Genomic DNA, 12451 nt, shown 5'->3' on the forward strand with positions numbered 1-12451 from the left:
GCCTAATAAGCCAAGTTTTCATGAATTAATTGTTTTTCGACTACCTAACCTACCTAACCTAACCTAACCTAACTTTTTCGGCTACCTAACCAAACCTAACCTATAAAGATAGGTTAGGTTAGGTTAGGTAGGGTTGGTTAGGTTCGGTCATATATCTACGTTAATTTTAACTCCAATAAAAAAAATTTGGCCTCATACATAATGAAATGGGTAGCTTTATCATTTCATAAGAAAAAAATTAGAAAAAATATATTAATTCAGGAAAACTTGGCTTATTAGGCAAATCGGGCCTTGAATAGTAGGCCAAAAAGTGAGTTCTGGCTACTAGGTACGACATATATATATATATATATATATATATCTATATATATAAATATGTCGTACCTAGTAGCCAGAACGCTCTTTTTGGCCTACTATGCAAGGCCCGATTTGCCTAATAAGCCAAGTTTTCATGAATTAATGTTTTTTCGACTACCTAACCTACCTAACCTAACCTAACTTTTTCGGCTACCTAACCGAACCTAACCTATAAAGACAGGTTAGGTTAGGTTAGGTAGGGTTGGTTAGGTTCGGACATATATCTACGTTAATTTTAACTCCAATAAAAAATAATTGACCTCATACATAATGAAATGGGTAGCTTTACCATTTCATAAGAAAAAAATTTGAAAAAATATATTAATTCAGGAAAACTTGGCTTATTAGGCAAATCGGGCCTCGCATAGTAGGCCAAAAAGTGAGTTCTGGCTACTAGGTACGACATATATATATATATATATATATATATATATATATATATATATATATATATATATATATATATATATATATATATATATATACATATATATTATTAAATATGACCGAAAAAGTAATAATTCTAACACGAATTTTCTCAATCTTTCGTACATTACGCTTCACTGTTGGAGGTAAATCAAAAATCAATTCTCCAAAATCCATTTTTATTTCTAGTCTGACGCGACACGGGCGCGTTTCGTAAAACTTAGTAAAACTTTCGTAAAACTCCAGACACAAAACAGAACGCTTTAAAAGAGACTAACGTCGTCTATGCCTTCAAATGCCCACTAGGGGACTGTAAGCTCTAAAAAACCCAGTATATAGGCAAGACAACAACATCTCTTTCTAGGCGTTTAACGATGCTTAAGCAACAGGGCTCCATTAAGGAACATATAATCTCTTCCCACAACCAAACCATCGCCAGAGAAATCCTAGTAAACAACACAGAAATCATCGATAGATACAGCGATAGCAGGCGGCTTGACGTTTGCGAAGCACTACACATCAAGAAGTCAACACCAGCAATAAACAGCCAATTATTGCACAACTATATTCTACCCACCTCAAGACTCCGCTCCAATATAGAAGCATCAAGAAATATGGACCAATAGGCTTTCTACAAACACTACTATTCAATATCCATTGTTTCGTGTTCTGTCTTGTGTTGATGAAATTAATACCCTATTAATACTCTTGTTCTGTCTTGTGTTGATGAAATTAATACCCTATTAATACCACATTTTGTTCTGTCTTGTGTTAATGCCACATCACCCCTTCCACCTCACTCAAATGTAGATATAAAATCGGAGATACGTAAGTTCTATTCAGTTGTGTATTTGTGAACTAAAGTCTTTGAAAATGTAATAAGTTTTACGAAACGCGCCCGTGTCGCGTCAGACTAGAAATAAAAATGAATTTTGGAGAATTGATTTTTGATTTACCTCCAACAGTGAAGCGTAATGTACGAAAGATTGAGAAAATTCGTGTTAGAATTATTAATCTTACTTTTTCGGTCATATTTAATAATATATGTCTACAGGAAAGACTGCTACCAATATATATATATATATATATATATATATATATATATATATATATATATATATATATATATATATATATATATATATATATATATATATATATATATATATATATATAAATATAGTATATTTTGTATATTATTAATAGTATATTTATTAATAGTAATAATTTATTAATAGTATATTTTGGTAGCAGTCTTTCCTGTAGACATATATTATTAAATATGACCGAAAAAGTAAGATTAATAATTCTAACACGAATTTTCTCAATCTTTCGTACATTTCTTTTCATTGTTGGAGGTAATTCAAAAATCAATTCTCCAAAATTCATTTTTATTTCTAGTCTGACGTGACACTTGAGCGCGTTTCGTAAAACTTATTACATTTTCAAAGACTTCACACATACACAACTGAATAGAACTTACATATCTCCGATTTGTTTATATCTACATTTGAGTGAGGAGGATGGGGTGAGGTGGTTTTTAATAGGGTATTAATTACATCAACACAAGACAGAACAAGAAACAATGGGTATTGAAATGGAAGTGATTGTAGAAAGCCTATTGGTCCATATTTCTTGATGCTTCTATATTGGAGCGGAGTCTTGAGGTGGGTAGAATATAGTTTTGCATTAATTGGCTGTTGATTGCTGGTGTTGACTTCTTAATGTGCAGTGCCTGGCAAACGTCAAGCCGTCTGCTATCGCTGTATCTATCGATGATTTCTGTGTTGTTTACTAGGATTTCTCTGGCGATGGTTTGGTTGTGGGAAGAGATTATATGTTCCTTAATGGAGCCCTGTTGCTTATGCATCGTTAAACGCCTAGAAAGAGATGTTGTTGTCTTGCATATATACTGGGTTTTTTTGAGCTTACAGTCCCCAAGTGGGCATTTGAAGGCATAGACGAAGTTGGTCTCTTTTAAAGCGTTCTGTTTTGTGTCTGGAGAGGTTCTCATGAGTAGGCTGGCCGTTTTTCTGGTTTTATAGTAAATCGTCAGTTGTATATATATATATATATATATATATATATATATATATATATATATATATATATATATATATATATATATATATATATATATATATATATATATATATATATATATATATATATATATATATATATATATATATATATATATATATATATATATATATGTATATATATATATATATATATATATATATATATATATATATATATATATATATATATATACATATATATAATTTTTTTTTTTAAATTGCGTACCACCTCTAGCTGGAAGAAGGGGGACCCATAGCTTCGGAGGAAACCACGCGTAACGCATTAGAGGGAATGTTTAGATCCCCTCCAATACAGTTTCTGTGTGCTTTCCTCCTACCATCCCTTCCTTTTTTATTTTTTGTGCTTTATTATGTATTTGATGGTTACAAGATATACATGGGTTGATACAAAAATAATAATACAAAAAGGTGCTTAAAGGTTATGAATCTCTTGAAAAACACGACAATGGGAAACATTGATGAATGTCACAGACGGGTTCGATCATTGTTGGAAGTCAAAAACTTCTTCGAATTCCTCTGAAGTTGGACTAGTGCCAAGACTCAACAGGCATTTTCCCTCTGAATCACAACACTGAGGCGCTGGAACAAGAAACTTTTTGCTCTCTGATCATTTGTAGCGCTGATCAATTTGTCCCCCAATTCCTTCAGGGACTTCCATGCATATTTTCCCCACGAACCAAGGGTCTCCGAGCTGATCGGAACAAAGATGTAACAGTGTGCTAGACCTCTGTATTTAATAATTTTCTGCGATTCCCTGAAAGAAGCAGCACCATCGCTTTCACGTGTGCCGTAGTGGAGGTAGGTACTGGCCAGTGTTGCAACGCACATGTAGTCCCACACCACTTGCTTACCATCCTTCCAAGGTAGCAAGGTGACCCCATCTGGGCACTTCTGAGGGTCGTTAGGTCTGAATAACCTAATATATATATATAACCTAACCTAATATATATATATATATATATATATATATATATATATATATATATATATATATATATATATATATATATATATATATATATATATATATATATATATATGTCATACCTAGTAGCCAGAACGCACTTCTCAGCTTACTTTGCAAGGCCCGATTTGCCTAATAAGCCAGGTTTTCATGAATTAGTTTTTTTCGACTACCTAACCTACCTAACCTAATCTAACCTAACTTTTTTGGTAACCTAACGTAACCTAACCTATAGAGATAGGTTAGGTAGGGTTGGTTAGGTTCGGTCATATATTAACGTTAATTTTAACTCCAATAAAAAAAAATAACCTCATACACAATGAAATGGGTAGCTTTTTCATTTCATAAGAAAAAAATTAGAGAAAATATATTAATTCAGGAAAACTTGGTTTATTAGGCAAATCGGGCCTTGCATAGTAGGCTGAGAAGTGCGTTCTGGTTACTAGGTACGACATATATATATATATATATATATATATATATATATATATATATATATATATATATATATATATATATATATATATATATATATATATATATTGGTGTATACTGGCAGCAGGTTTTCTTTCAAACATGTTTCATTGAATATGACCGCATATTCTGTATTTATTATTTTCTGGTTTAGGGCTTCTATCCCTCTAACTATTTTCTTAGCATCAGGGCTTAATTGAAATAGGAGTTCTCCAAAACTCATTTTCGTACTTTTAAGGTGAAGAAAAGAAGTGATTTACTATAGAGTGTATTACACTTATTTGTATAATTTGCACGACTTTTCGAACCTCCATGGTTCATTCTCAAGTGAACAGATCTTACAATACTAGTTGATTTTATACCCGCATTAGGTCAGGTGATAATACAATGAAGGTGAAAACATGGGGGGATACATAAGGGATAAACATAGGGGCTGCAGAAGGCTTATTGGCCCATACGAGGCATCTCCTATCTAAACACAAAGATTAATCCAGTGTAATTTTCCTGTTATGTTGGACATTGTCTTCTGTGTTGGCATCGATATGTTCTTGTCTTGTCCTTACTCTCATGGTGGGTAGAGTAAATAGTTCCGTGATTTGGGTGTTCATGGTAGGTCGCTCTATTCTTATGTGAATTGCCTCAAGAATTTGTAATCTTCTTGAATCTTGGGTTTTGTCTATTATGCAAGTATTCTTGTTCAACATTTCTCTTGTTAGAGTAATGTCATGGGCTTGTCTCATGTGATTCCTAGGGGCACCAGATTGAAGATGGCATGTCAAACGCCTCGTCAGCTTGGTCGACGTCATACCTATGTACTTACATTGAAGGTTACATCCTTCGTGGGGGCAAGTGTACATGTATACAACGCTTGACTGCTGTAGAGGGTTCTCCGTCGGCTTCGGGCTGTTTTTGATAAGGAGTTCGGAAGTCTTCTTGGTTTTGTAGAATATTATCAGGTTTATGTTTTGGTTAGGAGTAGTGCTTTTTACTCCTTTACGGATTATTTCTTTCATTATTCTTTCCTCTTTTATATGTTCACTGTGCATGGTTGATTTGTAATATAATTTTATTGGGGGTGTTGTGGTTTCTGTTCTAGGTTCTGAATTATACCAACGGTCCAAGTGTCTTCTTATAGCAGCGTTTATTTCCGCGTTGCTATATCCGTTGTTCACCAATACCTGAGTTACTCTTTCAAACTCTTTACTCACGTTGCTCCATTCAGAGCAGTGGGTAAGCGCTCGACGAATATAAGCATTGAGAACACTGGCTTTGTATCTTTGGGGGCACTCACTTCTACCGTTCAGGCATAATCCTATGTTGGTGGGCTTGGTATATACGTTGGTGCTTAAAGAGGTTCCTGTTTTTGTTATTAGTACATCCAAGAATGGCAAACTGTTATTTTCACTATTTTCATGTGTAAATCGGAGTACTGACTCTCTCTCTAGGTGTCTTTTTAGGTCAATTAGTTCATCTGAGTCTTTTACTATTACGAATATGTCATCTACATAACGGCAGTATACAGTTGGTTTTTGTTTGCCACTGAAGACCCTATCTTTGATGGTTCCCATATAAAAATTAGCAAATAAAACTCCTAAGGGGGAGCCCATTGCTACTCCGTCTATTTGTAAATACATGTCTCCTTGTGGACTGATGAAAGGGGCTTCCTTTGTACATGCTTCGAGAAGACTTTTCAAGTGTGGCTCAGGTATGTCTAATTTGGGGGTGCTCTCGTCTCTGTATACTCTATATACAAGAGAAATGTTGAACAAGAATACTTGCATAATAGACAAAACCCAAGATTCAAGAAGATTACAAATTCTTGAGGCAATTCACATAAGAATAGAGCGACCTACCATGAACACCCAAATCACGGAACTATTTACTCTACCCACCATGAGAGTAAGGACAAGACAAGAACATATCGATGCCAACACAGAAGACAATGTCCAACATAACAGGCCAATTACACTGGATTAATCTTTGTGTTTAGATAGGAGATGCCTCGTATGGGCCAATAAGCCTTCTGCAGCCCCTATGTTTATCCCTTATGTATCCCCCCATGTTTTCACCTTCATTGTATTATCACCTGACCTAATGCGGGTATAAAATCAACTAGTATTGTAAGATCTGTTCACTTGAGAATAAACCATGGAGGTTCGAAACGTCGTGCAAATTATACAAATAAGTGTAATACACTATAGTAAATCACTTCTTTTCTTCACCTTAAAAGTACGAAAATGAGTTTTGGAGAACTCCTATTCCAATTAAGCCCTGATGCTAAGAAAATAGTTAGAGGGATAGAAGCCCTAAACCAGAAAATAATAAATACAGAATATGCGGTCATATTCAATGAAACATATATATATATATATATATATATATATATATATATATATATATATATATATATATATATATATATATATATATATATATATATATATATATATATGTCGTACCTAGTAACCAGAACGCACTTCTCAGCCTACTATGCAAGGCCCGATTTGCCTAATAAGCCAAGTTTTCATGAATTAATTATTTTTCGACTACCTAACCTAACCTAACCTAACTTTTTCGGCTACCTAACCTAACCTAACCTATAAAGATAGGTTAGGTTAGGTTAGGTAGGATTGGTTAGGTTCGGTCATATATCTACGTTAATTTTAACTCCAATAAAAAAAAATTGACCTCATACATAATGAAATGGGTAGCTTTATCATTTCATAAGAAAAAGAGTAGAGAAAATATATTAATTCAGGAAAACTTGGCTTATTAGGCAAATCGGGCCTTGCATAATAGGCCGATTACGACGTTCTGGCTACTAGGTACAACATATATATATATATATATATATATGTATATATATATATATATATATATATATATATATATATATATATATATATATATATATATATATATATATATATATATGTCGTACCTAGTAGCCAGAACGCACTTTTTGGACTACTATACAAGGCCCGATTTGCCTAATAAGCCAAGTTTTCCTGAATTAATATGTTTTCTCTAATTTTTTTCTTATGAAATGATAAAGCTACCCATTTCATTATGTATGAGGTCAATTTTTTTTTATTGGAGTTAAAATTAACGTATATATATGACCGAACCTAACCAACCCTACCTAACCTAACCTAACCTATCTTTATAGGTTAGGTTAGGTAGCCAAAAAAGTTAGGTTAGGTTAGGTTAGGTAGGTTAGGTCGTCGAAAAACAATTAATTTATGAAAAGTTGGCTTATTAGGCAAATCGGGCCTTGCATAGTAGGCTGAGAAGTGCGTTCTGGCTACTAGGTACGACATATATATATATATATATATGTATATAAAACCTTAGGACACTTTCCCACCAGGAGATTCGAACCCTAGCCAGCACAGAAGCCTTACAACAACTGGCATAACTGGTACGCCTTTAATCCACTGCACCACAGCTCAGACCCTTAAAAGAGATGGTAATTTCGGAGTATTTCACCTCCAAAGATCACCATCTCCCAAGGGCAACTAGAGCATAGTGAGGGGCTACTCATGTTCTTTTATCAAATTCCTGTTAATATGGGAGAACTCTGTGTCTATGCTTAATGCATAACTTGCCTAAACACGCAAGAGTGATTATACAACCTTAGAACACTTTCCCACCAGGAGATTCCAACCCTAGCCAGCACAGAAGCCTCACAGCAACTGGCATACGCCTTTAACCCACTGCACCACAGCTCAGACCCTTAAAAGAGATGGTAATTTTGGAGTATTTCACCTCCAAAGATCACCATCTCCCAAGGGCAACTAGAGCATAGTGAGGGGCTACTCACGTTTTTTCATCAAATTCTTATTAATATGGGAGAACTCTGTGTCTATGCTTAATGCACAACTTGCCTAAACACGCAAGAGAGATTATACAACCTTAGAACACTTTCCCACCAGGAGATTCGAAACCTAGCCAGCACAGAAGCCTTACAGCAGCTGGCATAACTGGTACACCTTTAACCCACTGCACCACAGCTCAGACCCTTAAAAGATATATATATATATATATATATATATATATATATATATATATATATATATATATATATATATATATATATATATATATATATATATATATGTCGTACCTAGTAGCCAGAACGCACTTCTCAGCCTACTATGCAAGGCCCGATTTGCCTATTAAGCCAAGTTTTCATGAAGTAATATATTTTCTCTAATTTTTTTCTTATGAAATGATAAACCTACCCATTTCATTATGTTTGAGGTCAATTTTTTTTTATTTGAGTTAAAATTAACGTAGATATATGACTGAACGTAACCAAGCCTACCTAACCTAACCTAACCTATCTTTATAGGTTAGGTTAGGTTAGGTAGCCGAAAAAGTTAGGTTAGGTTAGGTTAGATAGGTTAGGTTATCAAAAAACAATTAATTCATGAAAACTTGGCTTATTAGGCAAATTGGGCCTTGCATAGTAGGCTAAGAAGTGCGTTCTGGCTACTAGGTACGACATATATATATATATATATATATATGTCGTACCTAGTAGCCAGAACTCACTTCTCAGCCTACTATGCAAGGCCCGATTTGCCTAATAAGGCAAGTTTTACTGAATTAATATATTTTCTCTAATTTTTTTCTTATGAAATGATAAAGCTACCCATTTCACTATGTATAAGGTCAATTTTTTTTTATTGGAGTTAAAATTAACGTAGATATATGACCGAACCTAACCAACCCTACCTAACGTAACCTAACCTATCTTTATAGGTTAGGTTAGGCTAGGTAGCCGAAAACGTTAGGTTAGGTTGGGTTAGGTAGGTTAGGTAGTTGAAAAAACATTAATTCATGAAAACTAGGCTTATTAGGCAAATCGGGCCTTGCATAGTAGGCTGAGAAGTGAGTTCTGGCTAGTAGATACGACATATATATATAAATGTATATCCCGAAAATAAACACGTGATTAAGAATGTGACAATGTCAGACCACGGAGGAAAAATGAAACAGTAATTTCCTTAAGTACTTTCGTATATTAAATACATCTTCAGAAGGACATTCTGAAAATGTATTTAATATACGAAAGTACTTAAGGAAATTCCTGTTTCATTTTTCCTCCGTGGTCTGACATATATATATATATATATATATATATATATATATATATATATATATATATATATATATATATATATATATATATATATATATATATGTCGTACCTAGTAGCCAGAACTCACTTCTCAGCCTACTATGCATGGCCCGATTTGCCTAATAAGCCTAGTTTTCATGAATTAATGTTTTTTCGACAACCTAACCTACCTAACCTAACCTAACCTAACGTTTTCGGCTACCTAACCTAACCTAACCTATAAAGATAGGTTAGGTTAGGTTAGGTAGGGTAGGTTAGGTTCGGTCATATATCTACATTAATTTTAACTCCAATAAAAAAAATTGACCTCATACATAATGAAATGGGTAGCTTTATCATTTCATAAGAAAAAAATTAGAGAAAATATATTAATTCAGTAAAACTTGGCTTATTAGGCAAATCGGGCCTCGCATAGTAGGCTGAGAAGTGAGTTCTGGCTACTAGGTACGACATATATATATATATATATATATATATATATATATATGTCGTACCTAGTAGCCAGAATGCACTTCTCAGCCTACTATGCAAGGCCCGATTTGCCTAATAAGCCAAGTTTTCATGAATTAATTGTTTTTCGACTACTTAACCTACCTAACCTAACCTAACTTTTTCTGCTACCTAACCTATAAAGATAGGTTAGGTTAGGTTAGGTAGGGTTGGTTAGGTTCGGTCATATATCTACGTTAATTTTAACTCCAATAAATTTTTTTTTACCTCATACATAATGAAATGGGTAGCTTTATCATTTCATAAGAAAAAAATTAGAGAAAATATATATTTATTCAGGAAAACTTGGCTTATTAGGCAAATCGGGCCTTGAATAGTAGGCTGAGAAGTGAGTTCTGGCTATTAGGTACGACATATATATATATATATATATATATATATATATATATATATGTCGTACCTAGTAGCCAGAACGCACTTCTCGGCCTACTATGCAAGGCCCGATTTGCCTAATAGGCCAAGTTTTCATGAATTAATGTTTTTTTGACAACCTAACCTACCTAACCTAACCTAACCTAACTTTTTCGGCTACCTAACCTAACCTAACCTATAAAGATAGGTTAGGTTAGGTTAGGGAGGGTTGGTTAGGTTTGGTCATATATCTACGTTAATTTTAACTCCAATAAATAAAAATTGACCTCATACATAATGAAATGGGTAGCTTTAACATTTCATAAGAAAAAAATTAGAGAAAATATATTAATTCAGGAAAACTTGGCTTATTAGGCAAATCGGGCCTTGCATAGTAGGCTGAGAAGTGCATTCTGGCTACTAGGTACGACATATATATATATATATATATATATATATATATATATATATATGTCGTACCTAATAGCCAGAACTCACTTCTCAGCCTACTATGCAAGGCCTGATTTGCCTAATAAGCCTAGTTTTCGTGAATTAATGTTTTTTCGACAACCTAACCTACCTAACCTAACCTAACCTAACGTTTTCGGCTACCTAACCTAACCTAACCTATAGAGATAGGTTAGGTTAGGTTAGGTCGGGTTGGTTAGGTTCGGTCATATATCTACGTTAATTTTAACTCCAATAAAAAAAATTGACCTCATACATAATGAAATGGGTAGCTTTATCATTTCATAAGAAGAAAAATAGAGAAAATATATTAATTCAGTAAAACTTGGCTTATTAGGCAAATCGCGCCTCGCATAGTAGGCTGAGAAGTGAGTTCTGGCTACTAGGTACGACATATATATATATATATATATATATATATATATATATATATATATATATATATATATATATATATATATATATATATATATATATATATATATATATATGTCGTACCTAGTAGCAAGAACGCACTTCTCAGCCTACTATGCAAGGCCCGATTTGCCTAATAAGCCAAGTTTTCCTGAATTAATATATTTTCTCTAATTATTTTCTTATGAAATGATAAAACTACCCATTTCAATATGTATGAGGTCAATTTTTTTTTATTGGAGTTAAAATTAATGTAGATATATGACCGAACCTAACCAACCCTACCTAACCTAACCTAACCTATCTCTATAGGTTAGGTTAGGTAAGGTGGCCGAAAATGTTAGGTTAGGTAGGTTAGGTAGTCGAAAAACAATTAATTCATGAAAACTTGGCTTATTAGGCAAATTGGGCCTTGCATAGTAGGCTGAGAAGTGCGTTCTCGCTACTAGGTACGACATATATATATATATATATATATATATATATATATATATATATATATATATATATATATATATATATATATATATATATATATATATATATATATATATATATATATATATATATATATATATATATATGTCGTACCTAGTAGCCAGAACGCACTTCTCAGCCTACTATGCAAGGCCCGATTTCACTAATAAGCCAAGTTTTCATGAAATAATGTTCTTTCGACAACCTAACCTACCTAACCTAACCTAACCTAACTTTTTCGGCTACCTAACCTAACTTTTTCGGCTACCTAACCTAACCTAACCTATAGAGATAGGTTAGGTTAGGTTAGGTAGGGTTGGTTAGGTTCGGTCATATATCTACGTTAATTTGAACTCCAATTAAAAAAAATTGACCTCATACATTATGAAATAGGTAGCTTTATCATTTCTTAAGAAAAAAAATTAGAGAAAATATATTAATTTAGTAAAACTTGGCTTATTAGGCAAATCGCGCCTTGAATAGTCTCTTTTAAAGCGTTCTGTTTTGTGTCTGGAGAGTTTCCCATGAGTAGGCTAACTCATGAGAAACTCAAGAAAACTCAAGAAAAAGTAGAGCCTACTCATGAGAAACTCTCCAGACACAAAACAGAACGCTTTAAAAGAGACTAACGTTGTCTATGCCTTCAAATGCCCACTTGGGGACTGTAAGCTCCAAAAAACCCAGTATATAGGCAAGACAACAACATCTCTTTCTAGGCGTTTAACGATGCATAAGCAACAGGGCTCCATTAAGGAACAT

This window comes from Procambarus clarkii, chromosome 17 (genome assembly GCF_040958095.1).
Source record: "Procambarus clarkii isolate CNS0578487 chromosome 17, FALCON_Pclarkii_2.0, whole genome shotgun sequence".
Lineage (NCBI taxonomy): Eukaryota > Metazoa > Arthropoda > Malacostraca > Decapoda > Cambaridae > Procambarus > Procambarus clarkii.